The sequence below is a fragment of the Phascolarctos cinereus genome, unplaced genomic scaffold, assembly GCF_003287225.1.
Source record: "Phascolarctos cinereus isolate Bilbo 61053 unplaced genomic scaffold, phaCin_HiC Scaffold_5;HRSCAF=322, whole genome shotgun sequence".
Classification (NCBI taxonomy): domain Eukaryota; kingdom Metazoa; phylum Chordata; class Mammalia; order Diprotodontia; family Phascolarctidae; genus Phascolarctos; species Phascolarctos cinereus.
In genome coordinates, this window is record NW_027555958.1 from 447,784,584 (window position 1) to 447,802,678 (window position 18,095).

Sequence of the window (18,095 nt, forward strand, 5' to 3'; positions counted from 1 at the left end):
ATGTTGATGACTTAGTAAGAGAGAGTGAGGTTGATGACTTGGTGCAATTCTGCCTCACTTAAATCCAATTCACTCAAAAGTCAAGATATCACCCATCACAGTGTCATTGGTCCTCTTGGAAAAGGAAAGATGAACAACAGAAGTATGTAAATTATTTTCTATTCCCATTCATTAATCACCACAAATCTATTATCACTAATTTTTCTAAAGTTCTATTTGGGTACTTAACTTCATTCTTGTATAAACAAGATTTTGATTAAATTTGTCTAGATCTGAAAGAGGTACATTAAGATCTCCCAGTACTATAGTTTTACTATCAATTTTTCCTTCCAATTCAATTAACTTTTCCTTTAAGTATTTAGATGCTATATTATTGGGTGTATGGTTGTTACCCTTGCCTATTTAATTCAGCTGAATCGTAATAGATTTTTCCTCCAATTCTTCATTTTAGCTCTGTGTGAATAATTTGTGTTTCAAGTGTGTTTTATGTAAAGAACATATTGTCATATTTTGTTTTTTAATCCATTTTGCTGTTCTCTTCAATTTTATGGATGAGTTCATCCCATTCAAATTCATAGTGATAATTGTTATATCCACCCTGGGCAAGTCACTTAACCCTATTTGTCTCAGTTTCCTCATCTGTAAAATGAGCTGGAGAAGGAAATGGCAAACCATCCAGTGTCTTTGCTGAGAAAACCTCAAATGGGGTCACAAAGAGTCAGACACAACTGAAAACAACTCAACAAAAACAACAAAAGATGTCACTGAAGTCTCTTCCACCTCTGAGAGTCTGTGATTCTGAAGCTAACAAGAAATGGTGTATCTGGTATCCAAGGACCAGCCCAACCAAATGCCAGGAGGCTCAATCCTCAAGAGCTGGATAAAGTACTTCAAACCTGAGCAAGTCCAGACAGTCTCTGGAGCCACAGCTACTGGAAAAAGTATGTTGGTTTCTCTTATGGCTCCATTTGCCATCCCTGTGACTTTTTAAACCAAAACACCCTTCCCCGGCCTCCCTTCTTCTATACTTGTAGTCTCCCCTTACTAGAATATATGCTTCTTGATGGCAGGCACTGTCTGTTTGCTATGTTTGTATCCCTAATGCTTAACACAGTACTTAGCACACAGTAAACATAAATTAAATGTCTTTTCATTCATTCATAGAAAAGTTGGTATCTGTCTGTTAGAGGGAGTTTCTGGATCCTGTTGGTACCAAATGTCCACAGGTTCCTTTGACTTGCTGATAGAAAAAATTTTTTTTTGTAAAAGGAGAGAAAGAAAGCCACCACTCTCAAACTCCCCCCATCCCCCCAAACCCCCCAACAAACCAGCCCTTCATGTGCTTGAAGATAGCTATGCTGTCTCCCTTAAGTCTTCTCTTCTCCAGGCTAAACATTCCTACTTCCTTTGCTGGATCCTCATATGATCTGGCCTCCAGTCCCCTCACCACATTAGGGGTCGCTGAATCTAGAGCCAGAAAGAACCTAGAATATAGCTAATTCTACCCTCTCATTTTGCTGATGGTGAAAGGGAGACCTAGAATAGAAAACAGACTGGCCCAAGGTCATACTGGTCAGAAGCAGCTGAGACAGGATTCCAGCAGAGGTCCTCTGACTTCAAATCTAAGTCTCTCCACTCAATGGCAATACCTCCCCAGGCACAAGGCTTCCTGAGCAGTGTCTTCATTAAGGGGCCCTGCCATGGATAGGCAGAGATACAGGGGGAACTGCTCTTGGTGCTGTCTGAGGTGCTGGAAATCCTGACAAACTCAGTACTGGGCCTCTGTGTCCAGCAGCAGTTTTGACTAAAACAGGTCTTCCTTGTAGGACCTCTTAAATACTGACTGCTGCAACTCATTGCAGAGTGTCTAGTTTGTGGTTTTTATGACCCTTCTAATGATGTACATAAGGACATATTGGCTTCTTAGAATTCTGAGCCTTCAGGGGCCCTCTTTCCTCTGGGGAATGCAAATGAACTGGTACAGCTTGCTAGAGAATGTATACATGCGTATACATGTTTGTACAGAGAAAGTTTCACAACTGAAGCCTTTTTTTATGTTAGAATCTCAGTGCATTACAGATGACTCTCCCTTCCCCAACAATCTTGAGTTAGCATCCATATGTAGAATCCTGAAAACACAAAGCTATAACTCTTTTGCTGGGGAGCCCTTTAATCCTCACTTGAGAAAATAACTCAAGGCTATGCTCCCAGTACTGGCCAGGCAATTAAGACATAGCAAAAACTCTTATAACTCCATAAATAAGTGTCCACCTTATCCCAAACAACCCTAAAGCACATGGGATCATTATTCAATCATTCAATTATCATCTCTATGCAGATCCAGCCCTACCCTCTCTATTGACCTCCATTCTCACATTTCCCACCGCCTTTTTGATATATTGAACTAGATATCCCATAAACTCAACATGTCCAAGAGAAAGGAAGGAAGAAAACATACTTGAGTATTGCACCGAGTCCCTCAGCTCTCTATCTAATTTTTCTAAAGTTCTATTCAGGTACTTAACTTCATTCTTGTGTAAACAAGATTTTGATTAAATTTGTCTAGATCTGAAAGGGGTACATTAAGATCTCCCAGTACTATAGTTTTACTATCAATTTTTCCTTCCAATTCAATTAACTTTTCCTGTAAGTATTTAGATGCTATATTATTGGGTGTATGGTTGCTACCCTTGCCTATTTAGTTCAGCTGAATCATAATAGATTTTTCCTCCAATTCTTCATTTTAACTCTATGTGAATCTTTTGTGTTTTTTGTAAACAACATATTTTAGCATTTCATCATTAGTCTTTTGGAACTATAGTGGGTCATTGTGTTGATCAGCGTCCCTAGGTCTTTCAAAGTTGATTATCTTTATAATATTGCTCTTATTGTATAAACTGTTCTCTTGGTTCCACTCACCTCATTTAGCATCAGTTCATACAAGTCTTCCCAGGTTTTTCTTAAACCATCCTCTTCATAATTTCTTACAGCACAATAGTATTCCATTACATTTGTATATCATGACTTGTTCAGCCATTTCTTCATTGATGGGATCCTCTTGATTTCCAGTTCTTCGCCACTATGAAAACATCTGTTATAAATATTTTTGTACGTATGAGTCCTTTCCTTCTTTATTTGATCTCTTTGGAATATAGACCTAGTAATAGTACCACTAGGTCAAAGAATATGCGCAGTTTAATAGCTTTTTTTGTGTATGCTTCCATATTACTTTACAGATTGGACTAATTCACAGTTTCGCCAGCAATGCATTAGTACACCTGTTTTCTCACATGCCCTCTGACATTTGTCATTTTCCTTTTTTTGTCATCTTAGCCAATCTGATGGGTGTAAAGTGGTACCTCAGAGTTCTTTTAATTTATGCTTCTTTAATTATTAGTAATTTAGAGTATTTTTTTCATATGGCTATTGATAGTTTTGATTTCTTCCTCTGAAAATCACCTATTTATATCCTTTGACCATTTATCAACCGGGGAATGGCTCTTATTCTTATAAATTTGGCTCAGTTCTCTATTTATCCTAGAAATGAGACTTTCATCAAAGAAACTTTTTGCAAATATTCCCCTCCCTCCCCCCATCCCTCTTCTCTTCTAATTTTAGCTGCATTGGTTTTATATGTGCAAAATCTTTTAAATTTTATATAGTCAAAATTATCCATTTTAGCTCCCATGAATTTCCCTCCCTCCTATTTGGTCATGAACTCTTCCCTTTTCCATATATCTGATAGGTAATTTTTTCCATCCTCCATTAATTTGCTTAAAATATCTTTTATGTCTAAATCATGTACCCATTTTGAGCTTAGCTTGGCATGTGGTGTGAGATATAGGCCTAAACATAGTTCTGCCATACTATTTTCCAGTTTTCCCAACAGGTTTTGTTGAATAGTGAGTTCTTGCCTCCATATTTTGGATCTTTGGGTTTATCAAACAGTATGTCAGTACATCTGTATATTATGTTTCTAATCTGTTGCACTGATCAACCTCTCTATTTTTTATTCAGTATCACATTGTTTTGATGATTGCAACTCTGTAGTATAGTTTGACTTCTGGTACTGCTAGGCTCCCTTACTTCACATTTTTTCCCCCATTGATTTCTTTGGTATTCTTGACCTTTTCTTCCTCTAGATGAATTTTGTTGTCATTTTTCCAGCTCTATAAAGTAATTCTTTGGTAGTTTATCTAGCATGTCACTTAATAAGTAAATTTAAGTAATTTAAATTTAAAGTAATTTAAGTTAGTATTGTCATTTTTATTATATTGGTTTGGCCTACCCATGAGCAGTTAATATTTCTCCAATTATCTAGATCTGTCTTTATTTGTATGAAGAATGTTTTGTAATTGGGTTCATATAGCTTCATCTTGTGTCTTGGCAAGTTAACTCTCAAATATTTTATATTATCCGTGGTCATTTAAAACAGAATTTCTCTTTCTGTCTCTTCCTTATGGGTTTTGTTGGTAATATATAGAAATGATGATGATTTGTGTTAGTTTATTTTATATCCTGCAATTTTGCTGAATTGTTTCAATTAGTGTTTTAGTTGAATTTCTAGAATTCTCTAAATAAGCCACCTTATCATCTGCAAAAAGTGATAGTTTTGTTTCCTCTTTGCTTATACTTATTCCTTCAATTTTGAGTTCTTGTCTTACTGTTATAGTAGCATTTCTAGTATAATATTGTGTAGTAACAGTGATAATGGACATCTTTGATTCACTCCTATTCTTACTAGAAAGGCTTCTAGCTTATTCACATTACAGACAATGTTTGCTCTTGATTCCAGGTAGATATTACTTATCATTTTAAGGAAAGCTCTATTTATTCCAATGGTTTCTAGTGTTGGGTTTTTTTTTTTACAGAAATGGGTGTTTTATTTTGACAAAAGCTTTTTCTGCATCTATTAAAATAATCATATCATTATTGTTGTTTCATTATTAATATGATTAAATATACTTACAGTTTTCATCATATTAAACCACTCACCTGTTCTCAGTGTATGATCTTTGTGATACATGGCTGTAACCTTCTTGCTAGCATTTTATTTAATTTTTGTGTGTGTGTGTTACTATTAACTAGAGAAATTGGTCTTTAGTTTTCTTTCTCTGTTTTTGCTCTCCCTGGTTTAGGTATCAACATCATATTTTTTTCATAGAAGGAATTTTGTAGGATCCCTTCTTTGCATATTTTTTCAAATAGTTTATGTACGATTGAAATTAATTGTTCTTTAAATGGATTCATTTGTAAATCCATCTGGTCCACCACTTTCCCTCCTACTTCTCTGTTAGATAAAATGAATTTCTGTACACAATTTTGTGTGTATGTCTATTCTTCCCTCCTTTAACCAGTTTAGATAAGAGTGAGGTTTAAGTGTATCCCAGAATCCCCACTATACCTCCACTATATAAATTATCTTTTCCCCTTTAATGTGTGCCCCATTTGTGTGAGATAGTTTCCCCTATTCTTTCTCTTTTTTCTCTTCTCTCCCAGTGCATTCCTCTTCCTCACTCTTCCATTCTTCTTTTGAGATCATTCAAACATAATAGAATTTCTATCTAATTATATGAGTAGGAATGTAAAATTTCCTACTCATCTTTGGTCTTTTCATCAGGAATACTTGAAAGTCCTCTATTTCATTAAAGGGTTTTTTCTTTCTTTTTTTGCTCCTGTAGGATTATACTTAATTTTGTTTTTCTTGGTCGTAATCCTAGCATATCATATACCCCAAGTTCTCCATTCCTTTAGAGTGCGGCTGCTAAACTTTGTGTGATTCTAACTTTGGTTCTATGGTACTTGAACTCTTACTTCCTTACAATATTTTGTTTTTGGTCACAAAGCCCTGGATTTTGGCAATAACATTCCTGGGCATTTTCATTTTGGGATTTCTTTCAAGAGGATTTTTTCAATTTCTACTTTGTTCTCTGGTTCTAAGATATATGGGCAGTTTTATGATTTCTTGAAATATGTTTAAGTTCTTTTTGTGTTGTTTTTCGTGGCTTTCAAGTGGTCCAATGAGTCTTAAAGTATCTCTCTTCAATCTATATTCCAGGCCCCATGAGATATTTCACATTTTCTTCTATTTTTTTCCCAGTGTTTCGACTTTGTCTTATTATTTCTTGATGTCTCATGGAGTTAGCTTCCATTTGGTCAATTCTAACTTCCTTTTTTAAAAATTAATTTATTTTGAATTATCAACAATCACTTCTATAAGCTTTGAGTTTTAAATTTTTCTCCCCCTCCCTCCTCACCTCCCTCCCCAAAATGGCGTACAATATGATATAGGCTATACATATACATTCCTATTAAACATATTTTCACATCAGAGATGTTGTAAGTAAGAATTAGAACTAATAGGAGGAACCACCAGAAAGAGGAAACAAAACACAACAGAAGGAAAAAAAAGCAAATAGTATGCATTCAAACTCCATAGTTCTTTCTTTGGATGTGGATAGCATTTTCCATCATGAGACCTTTGGAGATGTCTTAGATCCTTGTATTGCTGAGAAGGGTTAAGTCTATCAATATTAGTCATTGCACAATGTGGCTGTTACTGTGTATAACATTCTCTTGGTTCTGCTCACTTCACTCAGCATCAGACCATACAAGTCTTTCCATGCTTTTCTGAGTCAACCTGTTCATCATTTCTTATAGCACAATAGTATTCCATTACATTCATATACCACAACTTGTTCAGCCATTCTTCAATTGATGGGCATCCCCTCAATTTGCAATTCTTTGCCACTACAGAAAGAGCTGCTATAAATATTTTTGTATGTGTGGGTCCTTTTCCCATTACTATGATCTCTTTGGCATATAGCCCTAGAAGTGCTATTGCTGGGTCAAAGGGTATGCACATTTTTATGGCCCTTTGGGCATAGTTCCAAATTGCTCTCCAGAATGGTTGGATCATTTCACAGCTCCATCAACAATGCATTACTGTTTCAATTTTCCCACATCTTCTCCAACATTTATCATTTTCCTGTTTTGCCATGTTGGCCAATCTGATAGGTGTGATGTGGTACCTCAGAGTTGTTTTGATTTGCATTTCTCTAATCAATAGTGAGCCAATTTTAATTCTTAAGGGGTTATTTCTTCAGTTACTTCTTCAATATTTCTTTTTGCCAAGCTATTACTTCTCTTTTCAAGTCTTTATTTCATAGCTCTCATTTCTTTTTTCATTTTCCCTTCTATTACTCTCATTTGGCTTTTTAAATATTTTTATTCTTTTAAAAGAATTCTTTAACTCTTCCAGGAGTTCTTTGGGGGCTTATATCCAATCTGCATTTTTCTTTGAGGCTTTGCTTATAGATGTTTTCTTTTTCTTTTTCTTTTCTTTTCTTTTCTTTCTTTCTTTCTTTCTTTTTTTTTTTTTTGGCTAGGCAATGGGGTTAAGTGACTTGCCGAGGGTCACACAGCTAGTAAGTGTCAAGTGTCTGAAGCCGGATTTGAACTCAAGTCCTCCTGACTCCAAGACCGGTGCTATATCCACTGTGCTGCCTAGCTGTCCCCCTCTTTTTTTTTTTTACTTTCCACATTTTATTTACATTTTAAGACTAACTTTAATCTCAGAATCACATATCCATACATCTATTTCCTTTGTTTTTTCACTTAAAACCTGAATTCATGGTTTATCAGAACAAAGACTGTAAACAAGTATTTACCATGTCTGTTACATGTAACACACAGGAGGTGCTTTAAACAGAAATCCATCTCCCTCCCTCAATCCTTCCCCCCTTTTTATAAATACAGGTATCAAAACAATCCTGAACATACTCTTTGTTACTACTAGTAGTCGGTACCCACAGGTCTTCAAAAATTAAACAAAATTAGCAACAGTATTTATTGTATGTGCTACTTTAAACAATTTAAAATTGCAGGTCTTTCACTAAGCAAGATGGATCAAGCATGCCATTTATAATTTTCCTGCTTGAGAAATTAGATTTCTGAAGCACACATTACTCCACAGCAATCTGACACTTCTTTGTCATGCTTTCATCTTGTAAAACCTGAATTGCATTTGGAGTACTCCAGGTTTTATGCTTAAATGATAGTGCCTTGATAAGAGAAAAAAAAATTGTGCTGCATTTTTCTTCCCATTGTGCCTGAAAACATAATGGGTGTACATATATTAAATATATTCTTACAAATGTCCAGGTCATGTATATCAGCTGGAATTCTTTTAATGTGTGGGTTTTGCATTGTGAGATTTAATCAAGATATTAACATGAGTAGAAGGTTGTTGGTTTAGATAAGTTTGAGATTTGTTAAAACTAATTGCTGTATGTTTGTCCTTCTGGAGGTTGTGGAAGCTTCATGTTTTCTTTGGACATCATTAGATGCCTTAGCTCTTGAAGTACAACTTTAATGCTATAACAGGTTTGCCATTTTGCTAACACTGGTATACACCGTGCATCCACCATTCCATTGGAATTATTTATCCCACTCATATTAATTTTTGTTACAAATCTAATTGTTGGAGGTCCTTCTGGGTATTTAGATCTGCACTCTACTTTCAGATCATATATTCTGTTTTCATAGTTTGTCCTTGGTGGCCCAATAATCATGACTCTCCATCTTGTAAGTGTCATGTCTTCACCATCTTCAAGTCCCCAGCTAACTGTACCATCGCCTACTCCTTTTTGGCCTTCTTCAAGTTCTTCTAACAAGTGAAAATTATGTGGAACTTTAACTCCTGTGGAGACCGCCATCTTCTCCTGCAACCCGGGACTTCTGCCTAGCTACCCCCTCTTGTAGACGTTTTCAAGTAATTCTCTTCTTCTGTGTTTGTGTCTTCAGGTTCTCTATCATCATAGTTGTTCTTTATGGTCAGGTTCTTTTTTTATCTGCTTAGTCTTCCAGCCTACTTCCTCATTTTGGACTTTATTAATGTTGGGCTCTGTATACTTCTGGGAGATGGGGATGTCTGGCTTGAGCTTCTGTCTTTTTATGTCCTTCTGATGTTCTCACAGCTCAGTCTGGGTTCCAGCAAGTCTTCTGTGCTCCCAAGTAGTGTTATCTGGGGAGAGGTCTGTTCATTGCCTTCTTGGTTTGAGCTCTATAAGCTGCTGACCCAGCTTGGGATCTGTTGGCTCACGTGTAGTTGAATTTCAGAAAACTAGCTAGACCCAGTCACTGTTAACCTGCTGGGAGATTCTGCAGATTTGGAGCAACTAACTCCTGGCTTGCCTTTGGAGTGGGATTCCTTTTCTGGTTGTTATACTACAGGCTTATGTGCTAGGCTAGAGGCTAGAACCTGCTCTGCTCCTGGGCTCAGAGCCACACTGCTATGTCTTGGAATATGTTCTTTGCTCAGTACTCAGCTAGGACCTTCTCACTCAGAACTGCTCGTCTTTACCATGGGTCTGTGACCTAGAACTGAGTAATGGTTGACAAAGCTGTTAGATGGCACCTGTTCCAGCACCCAGTGCTACTCCAGAGGTCACTTGGGATCTTTTTCTGCCTCATTGCTTCCTTCCTTGGCATTCTGTCTTGGCCCTGTTTCTGACTGTGGGCCCTGGAATGGTTTTTGTCCCTGCTGCTGCTGCCATTGTGAATGTCCCTAACAACTCCCCCCCCCCCCCCCCCCCCCCCCCCCCCAGTGTCTGCAGATCTCTATTTCTGTCTCTCCAATTTGGCCTGGGCTAGAAACTCACTGTGACTTTTTGCTGGTTTTCCCAATCAGAATTCAATCTGTGCTTTTTCTAGGTTGTTGTGGAGGAGGTGTGCCAGGCGAGGTAGGCAAAAATGCTTCCTCTCACTCTGCCATTTTAATTCTCTCGTTCCTAACGCACTCTTCAATCCAATGCTCTTCCTAGCACAAGACGTACATCTCCCAACCCTGAGCATTTTGATTGGCTATACCTTATGCCTGGAATGCTTTCCCTCCTGATCTCTGCCTCCAGGTTTCCTTAGCTTCCTTCAGGTCTTAGCTAAAGACTCACATTCTGCAAGAAGTTCTTCCTTAATCTTACTGATTTCCCTCTGAGATTACCCTCAGTGCCTCCTGTTCGTGTCTTATTTGTATATTGTCTCCCCCATTAAACTGTGAACTCCTTAAGAGCAGAGACTATATTTGCATTTCTTTTTATCCTCAAAATTTAGCACGGTACCTGAACACAGTAGGCTCTTAAGAAATATTAGTTGACTGGCTCCAAAGTGGATGTGGATTTGGAGTAAGACCTCTTCTCATCTCCCACCCAGCTATGGCCTTGGTTATCTGTACAGAATGTACCTTAATGAATCTTGTTTGAACATGTAATATTGTATATAGCTTTCTCCTTTTCTTTTCACTAGCATGATGCTGAGTTATTATGTAATCATTCATTTGGGGAGGGCTTTATCTCTTTTTTCTAGTTTTTTAGTTGCATGTCCTATTTTTTTTTAATTTTTTAAAATTTTATTAATTTATTTTTGATTTATCAATAATCATTTCCATGTGCTTTTGAGTTGAAAATTTTTCTCCCCCTTCCTCCCCCCCCACCCTCCCCAAGACGGTGCACAATCTGATATAGGCTTTACATTAACATACCCATTAAACGTATTTTCACATTAGTGAAGTTGTAAGTAAAAATTAAAACCGATAGGAGGAACCATCAGAAAGATGAAACAAAACTCAACAGGAGGTAAAAATAAGTGATAGCGATTCGACTTCCATAGTTCTTTCTTTGGATGTGGACAGCATTTTCCATCCTGAGGCCTCTGGAGATGTCTTAGATCCTCGTAATGCTGAGAAGAGTTCAGTTTAACAATCTTAGTCATTGCATAATGTGGCTGTTATTGTGTACAAAGTCCTCTTGGTTCTGCTCACTTCACTCAGCATCACATCATACAAGTCTTTCCAGGTTTTTCTGAAGTCAGCCTGTTCATCATTTCTTATAGCCCAATAGTATTCCATTACATTCATATACCACAACTTGCTCAGCCATTCCCCAATTGATAGGCATCCTCTGAATTTCCAATTCTTTGCCACCCCAAAAAGAGCTGCTATGAATATTTTTGTACATGTGGGTCCTTTTCCCATTTGTTTGATCTCTTTGGGATATAGCCCTAGAAGTGCTATTGCTGGATCAAAGGGTATGCACATTTTTGTAGCCCTTTGAGCATAGTTCCAAATTGTTCTCCAAAATGGTTGGATCATTTCACAACTCCACCAACAATGTATTACTGTTCCCATTTTCCCACATTCTCTCCAACATTTATTATTTTCCTGTTTTGTCATGTTGTGCATGTCCTATTCTTGATCTGTTCTTTTAGTGATGTAAAGTTTTAGAGACATAAATTTTCCCATAAGTACTACTTTGGTTGTATCCTACAAATTTGGTATGTTGTCTCATTGTTGTCATATTTAATTAAAATATTGATTGTTTCTGTGATATGTTCTTTGGCTTATTCATTCTTTAAGATTAGATTACTTGGTTTCCAATTAATTTTTAATTTATGCTTCAAAGGCCCTTTATTGGATGTATTTTTAAATTGCATTATGGTACAAAAAGGGCACATGTTTCTGCATTTGTTTGTGAGGTTTTTGTGCCCTGATACATGGTCAATTTTTGTAAACATGCCATGTACAGCTGAGAAAAAGATATACTCCTTTATATTCCCATTCAATATTCTCCAGAAGTCTACCATATCTAACTTTTCTAAAATTCTGTTCATTGCATTAACTTCCTTCCTGTTTATTTTATAGTTAGATTTATTTAGGACTGACAGGTATAAATTGAGGTCTCCCATTAGTATGGTTTTTACTGTCTATTTCCTCCTAGAATTCATTTAATTTTTCCTTCAAGAATTTGGATACTATGCCATTTGGTATTGATATTAATTCATTGTTGATGATACCTTTTAACAAATGTAATTGCTCTGATTAGCTCTTTTAATTAAGTCTATTTTTTGCTTTTGTTTTGTCTGCAATCATGACTGCTACGCCTGCCTTTTTTTTTTAACTGCAGATAGACCATAATAGATTCTTCTCCAACCATTTATTTACTCTGTGTGTGCCTTTTTGTTTCAAGTGTGTCTCTGTGAACAACATATTGTGGGATTCTGGTTTCTATTTCGTTCTGCTAATCTCTTCCATTTTTTGGGTGAGTTCATCTCGTTCACATTCACAGTTATGACTGATAACTATGTATTTCCCTCTGCCATATTCTATTCTATTTATTCTTTTCTTTCTTTTACTCTGTACTTCTTCAGAGGTCTATTTTGCTTCTGACCATTGCCTCCCTCCCTCCCTCTCTCTCTCTCTCTCTCTCTCTCTCTCTCTCTCTCTCTCTCTATATATATATATAATATATATATATATATATATATATAGATCCACACATTCTTCCCTACTTGAACCAATTTATATGAGAGTGAGGTTCAAGTGTTGCCTATTCCCCTTTGCTATCTTCCCCTCCATTGTAAAAACTTCCTTGAATGCCTCTTTTGTGTGAAATAATTTTCCCTATTCTTCTCCCTTCCCCTTTCTCCCAGTGCATCTCTCTTTCTCACCCTTCCCTTCTTCTTCTGAGATCATCCCAACATAATAGTGTAACAACATTTGTGCCCTCTGTCCAAGTAGACTCCTAAATGTGCTAATTATGATAAAGTTCTTAGGGGTTGTGTGTATCATCTTCCCATATAAGAATGTAAAAGTTGAACCTTATTAAGTCCCCTCTGATTTTTCACTCATGTTTACCTTTTTATGTTTCTCTTGAGTCTTGTGTTTGAATGTCAGATATGTTTGTATGTCTGCTCAGCTCTAGTCTTTAAATCAGAAATACTTGAATGTCTTCTATTTCATTAAAGGTTTGCTTCCCCTATAGGATTATACTCAGTTTTGATAGGTAGATTTTTCTTGGTTGTAAACCTAGATCCTTTGACTTCTGGAATTTTATACCAAGTTCTCCATTTATTTATTATAATGGCTGCTAAATCTTATGCGATTTTAATTTTGGGAGCAGCTAGGTGACACAGAGAATAGAGTTCTATAGTATTTTAAATCTTTCTTTCTGTCTGCTTAAATTATTTTTTCCTTGACCCTAGAGTTCTGGATTTTGGCTATAATGTTCCTGGGAATTTTCATACTAGAATTTATTTCAGGAGGTGATAGGTAGATTCTTTCTATTTCTACTTTGCCCCCTGGTTCTAATATATCTTGGCAGTTTTCCTTTATAATTTCTTGAAATACATCCAGGCTATTTTTTTTTTTATCATGGCTTTCAAGTAGTCCAATAATTCTTAAATTATCTCTTCTCTATTTTCTGGGTCAGTTTTTTTCCCCCTACAAGATAGGAAAATTTTTTCTTTTATTTTTTTTTTCAGTCTTTTGTCTTTGTTCTATTGTTTCTTGATGTCTTATGGAGTCATTAGCTTCCACTTCACCAACTATAATTTTTAAGGAGTTATTTTCTTCAGTGAGGCTATGCAACTCTTTTTACCATTTGACCAATTCTGATTTTTAAGGAATTATTTCTTTAATATTTTCCATGCCTCTTTTACCAAGCTGTTAATTCTTTTTTTCTCGTAATTTTCTTGCATAGTTATCATTTCATTTCCCAGTTTTTCCTCTATTACTCTTATTTTGTTTTTAAAATAATTTTCTGCTCTTTAAAAAACTCTTTCTTTAACTCTTCTAGGAATTCTTGTTGGGCTTGTGTCCAATCTGCATTTTTCTTTGAGGCTTGTTTGTAGATCTTTTACAGTTATTGTCTCTTTCTGAGTTTGTGTCTTGTGCTACCTTGCCACCATAGATACCTTTAATGGTCAGGTTCCTTTTCTCTAGCCAACTGCTTAACTTTGGATTTTATGTAAGAATTGAGCTCTGCTTGCTTCTGGAGGTGGAGAGTGTATCAGGCCTAAGCTTCTATCTTTTATGAGCTTGTGCTTGGGGAGAGGTCTGGTCACTGTTCTCCTAGTTTTCACTGTGGTCACTATCCACGTAGGGCTGCTCCCTCCTGACTGTGACCCCTCCTCTCTACCCTGGGACTGTGAAATGGAACTGGGTAATGGGTGACAAAGTTGCCAGACAGCACCCAATCTGGTGCTCAGTGCTAGTATTAGGGGTCCCCTGGGTTGTCTTTCTGATCAGATGTTTAGTCCCTTTGTCTGGGGGCTAAACTTTCCCTCAGGATTGGATCGATCCTAGTGCCACTGCTGTTGATGCTACCCCTTGCTACCCTATTTCTTTCTTTCTTTCTTTCTTTCTTTCTTTCTTTCTTTCTTTCTTTCTTTCTTTCTTTCTTTCTTTCTTTCTTTCTTTCTTTCTTTCTTTCTTTCTTTCTTTCTTTTTTCAGGCAATTGGGGTTAAGTGACTTGCCCAGGATCACACAGCTAGTAAGTGTCAAGTGTTTGGTCTGAGGCCAAATTTGAACTCAGATCCTCCTGACTTCAGGGCTGGAGCTCTATCCACTGCGCCACGTAGCTGTCCCTTTGCTACCCTAATTCTACCAGGCTACCCCATGTGCCTGGCTAGCTGCCACTCTAGTGTCTGCAGGTCTTTCTTTCTGCCTTTGTAAGGCGTCCTGGGCTGGAAAAATGATTCACTATGACTGCTGATTTTTTTTCCACTCATAATTTGATTTGAAACTTTTAAAAAGTTATTGTAGAGGTATGTTTTGGGAGAGCTCAGCAAAGATGCCGACTTCGCTCTACTATCTTGGCTCTTCACCAGGCCTTTACCTCCTAACATGGTTGAAATGGGGATGAGAAATGGATCACCTTGAGTTAACTTTTCATTTGAAAACTAGAGCTCACCCAGAGAGACATCATTCCAATTGCTGCAGAGAGTGGCCCTAATTCAAGATCTGACTCACAAAGAGGTGGCCAGACCCTGGCCACCAACCATAACAGTGTAGGAGCCCCCAGTTATTGTGGGTGGGTTTACTCATCTGCTATGATTTGTATGTCTTCAGAATGACTTGATTCAATAATAAGGGCCATCTGAAAACTGTTCACTGTGCTATACAAAGCTGACCTCTTGTCATTCTTTTTTAAAAATTAATTAATTAATTAATTATTCTTGTCATTCTTGTTGAGCAATAGCTACATTCCCCTGGCTTCCTGGAAGGGAAAATCTGAAAGGAAAACAAAATTTTCATCTGTTGGGAAACAGCATTTCCTGGATGTGAATTCTAAGTGGGAATCAGTTGCAGCAATTCATTGACTCAAAGGCTGAGAGGACCAAGTGATGGAAGAAATCCTATTGGTCATCCAGTCCAAGCCCTAATCCACCTAATCCAATCCAGCTAGTCTGACTGGGTCATCTCCCCTCATTTAGAGTGGAGGAAAGTGAGGCCCACAAGGAAGAAGAGATTTGCCCAAGGTCAGACAGATAGTGACTGGCAGGGTTGAGATTTGAACCTGGGCCCCAGGGCTCTTTTGATTGCAAGGTACTACATTACCTCAGGCCTATATTGCCCCATAGTTCTATAGAGTCACTCAGTCAACTGCTGATCTCTCTTCCTCATACTCAAGAGAATCGATGAAGTACAAACCACACAGAGAGCGTTCTCACCCCCCATATAATCACAACAGTTCAGTCTGATGCGGAAACCACCCCAAATTCCCCCAAATGCAAGTCATTCTCTTGTATCCCTAAACGAAACTTTAACAGGGAAATGAGATCAGTGGCATGAGTTCCTTCACCCTTCACCAGAAGACATGGGAAACTACCTTTGACCAGGCTTTCTCTTGACCTAGATGCTGCCTCTGTGGAGACCCATACTTTTTCCTGGCAGCAACGAATGAACTTGGATTGAGCAGCTGCTGTACGTGTTGGCACAGAGATGACACTGGGTACTCAAAACATATGCCAGCTAATCATGGACTCTGGCAAGTTTGACCAAGCTGGAAAAGCTTCCAGTAAGATCCTGGCAACAGATCGTGTCTGCCTACCTTGCCTAAGTACAGAAAGTTTCATCACCAATAGGCTGACACCTTGGTGAGGAATTCTTTGGCCATGGCAACCCATGAAACAAATTAAAATACGAAGTTGGTCCTTGGTCCTGGGTGGCCTCTTTCTGTTTCTGTGGTGATGCCAGCAGAGGAGCAGGACAGGGGTCAGCAGATGCTCAGAATCACAGATTAAAGACCATCCATAGACTTTAACCTAGTGATCAGCTCTCTTAACTGTGAGATACTCATCTAATGACCAATGAGTGGACATTCCTAGAGAAGCTGGATTGTATCAATAGCGAGAGTCTTACTATAAATGTTACCAGAAGAAGGAAGGAAGTTGCAGCTCAATAGAAGGAGGGCACAGTTATTCCTTAGAGAGGAAAATGAAGGAGGTGGCAAAGTTGATTTTATCATGTGTCCAAAGATAACAAGAAACATGATTTTATGGGATACTTGGTCTTCTCATATTGCAGTTCTCATAATAAGTATTTGAAAAAGAAAAAAAAGACCACCAGAAAGATAACTGTGCTTTATATACCAGCACTGGTTGCAGAGGAGGAAGAAGTAGAAAAATGCCACCAAGAACTTGATAAGAACCTTTAAATGAAAATAACAGACATTTTAAAACTCAGCGAGTTCAAAGGTGGACACAGGAGAAAGCAGCGAAAATTTAGTTGGAAATATGTTCAAGAGTAAAACCACAAGCTGTATGTAAGGGAGGAACTTCGTTAAGATTATTTTCTTCAAAAAAGAGAGTTGGGAGGCTTAAGACATGGTGAGAAGAGAATGACATGATCAAAAATGATATCAACTTCTCATTTAACAATGTGTGAGTCACTTCCAAATCAGCTTTCTATGGACAGGCAGATCCACCAATTTTTTAGGGCGAAAGTAAGTAGCAAATTAGGAAAAAAAAAGGTGTATAAATGAAAAGATATGGGATATAATCAAGGTATTCCAAACATACCTATTTTAATAAGCTGTTGGTGTGGAAAAATGAGAAATAGATAAGGGACCAGACATCAGCAAAGACTCAGCTTTTTCTTTTTCTTTTTTTTTCTTTTTTTCTTTTTTTTTTAATTTTTAGGCAATTGGGGTTAAGTGACTTGCCCAGGGTCACACTTAGACTCAGCATTTTCCAAAGAAGCTTACCAGGAATGCACAAATTGCCACCACAAGGAGACCAAAAATTCCTAAAAACCATTTTAGTCAGCAAATGCCTGGTCACTTTGCTAAGAGGAGAATGATTGCATTCAATAGCAGCACAAGCTTAATGTATAAACTTGTGTTAAATCTTACAGACAAAGATGATGGAAAAGACTGGGTGAGAGACCCCAAAAAGCCACACCATCCTAACTTAAGATGAAACTAGAGAGAGGATAACAAACAAGAACAGAGAAGATCTATAGTTTTGTTTTTTAAAGTAGGACAAACTCTTCTCTCAGTGGCAGAGAAACCACCGCAATTGGATTCTAACATCACTGTTCTTGCTACATGAGGATATAGAAGTGGGAAAAAACAACCCATTCCCACCACACGCACCAAGATGGGAAGAGTAACTGGACTGAACTAGGGACACTCAGAGGAGTTCCCTGTTAAAGAAGACACCGTTTTGCAGGCATTGGATATATTGTATCTCGATGCTTAAAAGATAGAAAAGATATCAAGGACAGCTCAGTGGCACAGATAGAGCACCAGGCCTGGAGTCAGGAAGACTCATTTTCCTGAGTTTAAATCTGGTCTCAGACACTTTACTAGCTATGTGACCCTGGGCAAGTCACTTGACCCTGTTGGCCTCAGTTTCTTCATCTTTAAAATGGGCCTGAGAAAGAAATGACAAACCACTCCAGTATCTTTGCCACAAAAACCCCAAATGGGATCGCAAAGAGTCAGACAGGACTGAAAAATGACCCAGTAACAACAAAAATATCAAAGGTTTTGGAAAAGTCAGGGACTTTATTATTACTACAGAAAGACAATAAGAAAATATCAATACCTTCAAATACATACTTAGCCATCTCCACAGGTTCCGTATGAAAATAGGTCTTCTGTGACAGCATTAATTCATTCAACAAGCCTTCATAAACCATGGACATACGTAGCTACAGAACTCACACTGGCTCAGGGTGCTGGAGGCTCACAGGAGTCCACAGCTCTGAGCTCACATTTAGACCAGGCTCAGCCCTGGGGGAGCTTACTCTCTAAAG

General features: G+C 37.6%; 1 pseudogene; it reads right to left on the bottom strand.

The window, feature by feature from the left end:
* Positions 1 to 7,964: 7,964 nt before the first annotated feature.
* LOC110209432 (ubiquitin-conjugating enzyme E2 variant 2 pseudogene) lies at positions 7,965 to 8,733 on the bottom strand (annotated as a pseudogene).
* Between the last annotated feature and the right edge of the window lie 9,362 nt (positions 8,734 to 18,095).